This window comes from Penaeus monodon, chromosome 36, assembly GCF_015228065.2.
Source record: "Penaeus monodon isolate SGIC_2016 chromosome 36, NSTDA_Pmon_1, whole genome shotgun sequence".
NCBI lineage: Eukaryota > Metazoa > Arthropoda > Malacostraca > Decapoda > Penaeidae > Penaeus > Penaeus monodon.
In genome coordinates, this window is record NC_051421.1 from 16,664,476 (window position 1) to 16,669,713 (window position 5,238).

At 41.9% G+C, this 5,238-nt stretch overlaps 1 protein-coding gene across 1 annotated transcript in view; it reads left to right on the forward strand.

Moving 5' to 3' along the window:
- Positions 1 to 291: 291 nt before the first annotated feature.
- LOC119595813 (probable phospholipid-transporting ATPase IA) overlaps positions 292 to 5,238 on the forward strand; it is a 92,683-nt gene continuing 87,736 nt past the window's right edge. The window contains exon 1 of the mRNA XM_037944988.1: positions 292 to 352. The gene's annotated coding sequence lies outside the window, so the exon portion shown is untranslated. The remainder of the gene's footprint in view (positions 353 to 5,238) is intronic.

Consider the following 5,238-nt stretch of genomic DNA (forward strand, 5'->3'; position numbering starts at 1 on the left):
GAGGAATAGCACGAGACAGGCAGAAGGAAAGGGGGCAGGGAGAACGAAAAAGAGAATCAGAGAGAAAGGGAACAAGTAAAGAAAATAGAATGCAGCAGTAAGGGAGGAACCGTTGGGGTTTGTGAGAGGAAGAAGAAAAAAAGGAAGCAAAAGAAAGGGAGGCAGAGAGAGCAGTGGAGGGAGAGGGAGGCAGGGAGGAGGGGGAGAAGGCGGTAGGGCCGGGAGCGGGGGCTGGGGGTGTGGGGGGAGAGGGGGAGGAGGTCCGGAGGATGGAGCGGCCGCAGCATCAGTAAGAGCGGCACCGCGCGAGGATGGGGTAGCAGACGAAGGTTCTCGATCTGTGCGCCGTCTCGTAAGGGCCTTTTCTCCCTCTCTCGATTCTGTGCGCCTGGAAACTAGGCTTGGCAGAGGCGCGGGGGAAGTGTGTATGTGTGTGTACGTCCGTCGGTCTTCGTGTGTGCTTTGGAATGTGGCCTTTAAAGTGGACTTAGTGATATGTGACGAGGACTGGAAAAAAGGAAAAACAAGATGGAGAGTGTGTATCTCGGAACCTTACGACCCGAAGCAGCAGTGGTAATGCTGTGTATATGTTCTTTTTTTTTGGTATCTTGTTGGTGACCGAGTTATGATTATTATCCAGCTTCGGCTTACCAGTTGTGAGTACCAGACATGTCAGCCCCCGCCCCACCCCCCACCCACGACCCTCTCCCCAGCCAACCTAGCCTACAGATTCTCTCACACACATTGGCTGCTTATATTTTTGCTACATTGAAGACTACGTTTTCACACTTCTCTCTACATTCCACATACGACTTTTTTATAGCCACATCGCAGACATTTCACAGGTTCCATCAAGCGGCATCCATTCCATACCCCCCTAGCGACCGCTGGCACTTCCCCTACTACCGCCAAGGCACTCCATTACTACAGCCCAAATTCATTTCTTGCGTCATTGCCTGCTTTTTCGAAAATCACCGCAGTTTCAACAACGCCCTCTGCCAATCACAATACCTGTTAGTCTCCCATCTTGTAGCACCAGGTAGCAAAGCTGTGTCAGTCTACATTTTTTTTTAGTTCATCTAGCGAATAGTGCAACAGCCGTTATTACTTCCCATTTCTTTTGAAGGTCGTACAACCCAAACCATTTTTGAGGATTTACACATTCGAATTCATCTTTTTTACAACCTCAAAGTCCCCTAAAAAGGTGCAGTGGCGCCAGGTCGTGGCTTGATCCCCGTGGAAGGATACTTAGCCTGGCACTTTCGGTTGGCTCATGTCAGTGATAAAGCGCGGTGAGTCACGGCCGTCTGAACGTCTTCCAGGTCCGGGAGTTGCACCATCTTCTTGCTCTTTTTCTTCCTTCCTTTTCTTGAGGAGGGGGGCGGGTCTTGTTTTCTTTTTAGTTGTTTTCTTGTGTGTGTGTGTGTGTGTGTGTGTGTGTGTGTGTGTGTGTGTGTGTGTGTGTGTGTGTGTGTGTGTGTGTGTGTGTGTGTGTGTGTGTGTCGGTAGGTAGGTAGGTAGGTATTTCGGTCTATATCTGTCTCCCTTTTTCTGTGTCTTTTTTTTTCTTATTTCTCTCTTTGTCTCGTTATCTCTCGTTTTCTATAAAATTTGCCTTTTCTCCGTCTCGTTTCCTCCCCCTCTCTCCTGGCCATTCCTTTGCAGCCCATTTCCCCTTTTCTCCAGCTCCATAATCCTGCTATCACTGTCCCCTTTCCTTCGTTTTCCTCCATCTCTTCTCGTCATTTGCCTTTTTTTTTTCTTTCGAGCATTTTTACGCTTTCGATCGTAAACTGAGATAGAGGACACTGCAATAACGATTAGTACTACCGACACAGCTGGTAATTTTCAGACTGAGATTCCCCCCCTAAAACTCATCAGAGTATTACAAAAATTCGAAGTATTAAACCTCAGAATAGTGTCGAGAGATCTACGATTGGATTTTGGAAGCCGTGGATTTTGGCTATCCGATGTAAGATTTTGGTTGAAAGAGAAGAAGTTAATCCTTTAAGCATAGGTAATTTGCATTTATTTGTTTGGTGAAGAATAAATGCGAGAGGGTTTGCTTTATCACCAAGCTCCTTCGTAATCGAGGTGTATGCCGTATGGTTGAAATACACTTTTTTCACCATACTCTGAAAGACGTATCTCCACAAATCTCAACAGGAGTTAAATGTTTCACCTGTTAATGAATGGGGTCAGAATGTGAGATAACGGTCATCAAACACCAAATCCGCAGAGTCCTCCGTAGGGGTGCCTCCTCGTAATCTCTGATCTCTCAGCGCCAAAGGAAATTCTGGACGACAAAGCCCATGAGTTGTTAGGATTACGAAGGGTTCTTTGGCCTGAGTCTGATCTCCTTGCAGTCTTCGGGAATCTTGGTATCATGTTGGCATAACTGAGGCGGTCAACAAGGCTAAGTGATTGCGTATAAAGCATCTGGTGTTGTAACTGTACACACCTTTGGACTGTTGGTATTCTGGCTAGGCACTTGGTGTTATAATCATGTACTTGTTAGTTACATGACATACTCTCAAGACCTTTCTGGACTGTCTTTGGTTAAAAAGCGTACATGTATGTAGACATACTTGAATGGAATGTAAATATTTTGGGCAGCACATTTGATACACTGTAAATGGTGCTGATTCTTTAAAGGGTGACGGCCAACCTTTGGTACAATCTGTCCAGCTGGTGTTTCATGTACAAGCCCTTTCCCTTTAATCACGTGCTGTGTTTGAGCCATAGTGTTTGATCAGCGAAGTTTCAGCTACACAAGGTCTTTGACGAGATGGCGAAACGGTATGGCAAATCCTCACCAAATGAAAACATTTTAGACTCCGAGATGCAACTACTTTTACGTTGTCTTAGTTAACCGCAGCACTGCATGTTCTTTCACGATATTCACACTCCCATTAACATTGCCTCCTCAAAGTGTTCACCCTCACCACACATCGCACATCACCTCCAAAAAGCAACCCTCAGTTTCTCATTGTTAGCGCCTGAATAATTTGGTGGATGAGAACCGGATTCTGTGGGAATGTTACCAAGATTTTTCTCTGTCTGATGATGCATATGGAATCCATCCATAGTACGGGGATCCTCACCCTGCAAAATTACCGAAAGTGCAAAATTTGGCCAGTTTGAGATTTGGGAGGTGCACGAAAAAAAATAAAATAAAAGCAATTGCAATGCATGAGTGTCTGTCATATAACATCATATATCGTGTTTATTTACATTGGGCATTTTAGACTGAAATTTTGGGAGACCCCACATTGGGCATTTTAGACTGAAATTTTGGGAGACCCCAGCCGGGAAATAATAATAATAATAATAATAATAATAATAATAATAATAATAATTTCGGCCCTTGCTCATCTTGTTATTTTTGCTCTATGAAAAATGAGACGGTCTTATTACATTCAAAAAGATAACCAGTACATTTTTTGTGTGTATTTTTTCTCATAAAAAGAGAATTGAGGTGAAATAAATTTTACGGAATTATACAGATTTCATTAGCTTTTAAGTGGAAAAAGAGGAACGGAGAAAGTCCCAACTACTTTTTTTTAGAATGAAATTATCGATTTTCCTCATCGGCAAGATTTTTTTTTGTCTAATTCTGAAGCAATCACTTTTTTCGTGTCGTCTGGGAGGAGTTTTGGAAATCTCCGTCAGGCAGGAATAAAAAAGGTGAAGATTAGAATTCGCTTCTTTCAAAAATCGAAAATGAAAAAGAGTCTTCTCAATGCAGTGCATGAGAATATTATAGGAAGACCCGCCTCCTTATCCCTTCCTCCCCCCCAAAAAAAAAAAAAAAAACACGTAACGGTGGCGAGATTAGCGTATTGCAGCCGGCAGCCATGTTGGGTCCGCATAGTTCCTCCCGGCATTAGGATGACACACTGGACCTTCTCGCGAGCCTTGACCTTAGTCCTGAATGTCATGAGGTCATCGTAGCCCGGACGTTCTCTTTTGGGGGTTATTGCATGGATGAGACGAAAAGAAGTCGGGTTATAGGATTTCTCGTTGCAAGGCTCGGGTGTTAATTGTATAGCAAATGGGCGTCAGGGTTCTAGTTTTCACTCAGATAATGATTTCGATTCTTTTGACAGCCCGTGATTGTAGGAGTTGACATGGTGCAATTTTTTTTCTTTATGCATTAGTACGAGTTACTTGTGTTGCAGAGCTTTGCAGGGGAGAAGGCTGTGCATGGTTCGACTAACTTGTCTTAAGTTTTTATATCCAGAATGTAGCCAAATTGGCGTTGGTGTAATTAATCATAACGCTCGAGATGGATGAGGAAAACTTGCTTCGAACCAGGCATGATGCGGGTACATATTATGCATTTTGTGCAAGCGTAAAGTATGCGAAAGTAGGAGTGTTCAAAATGAGGCCAGTTATGTTTAGCTTATGATTCGTAATTCCTTCTTCGAGGAGAAATGTATTACGAAGCAGAGAGATGAAGAGGGAACGGAGGCGATGGCTCCTGCCGACTTCATACATGCCGTCTCTTTTTCTAGTCTTTTCTAGTCCTGTAGTCTTTATAGCGGTGGCCTACATCCTCTGCGACTCTTGGAATGGAATATTTCGCAGGAAGTGACTGTATTTATTTTTAATTTATTTCTTTTGTGGCAGTGTGTAGAGATGGGGCATTAGTAACCTGCATAAACCTCACCCACTTTTGCGCTATTTTAAGTCTGCGGGCTCTTTCACCGCGTTTCATTACGTGGTTCAAAGGCCACGTGGTCTTCGGTTCAAGATGGGTAAACAAGCCGTCGGTAGGAACAAGAGAACTCCGTGCGGGAAAATCCCTGCATGCTTTACCCTCATCCACACTAAGAAAGCAAAGCCGAGGAACGAGAGCACAGAAAATAGGATTAATAGTTGGAATATACATGTAAATGTTGCCGAACATTTCAGTTGGGGAATGCTCTAAAAGTGTTCGTGATCAATATTATAATCAGTTGATATATATATATATATATATATATATATATATATATATATATATATATATAATGTGTGTATATATATGTATGTATATATATATATATGTATATATATATGTATATATATATATATATATATATATATGTATATATATATGTATTATATTATATACATATATATATTATATATATATATATATATATATATATATATATTTATATACTTATATCATATATATGCATATATGAGTATATATGTATATATGTGTGTATATATATTTATATACTTTAT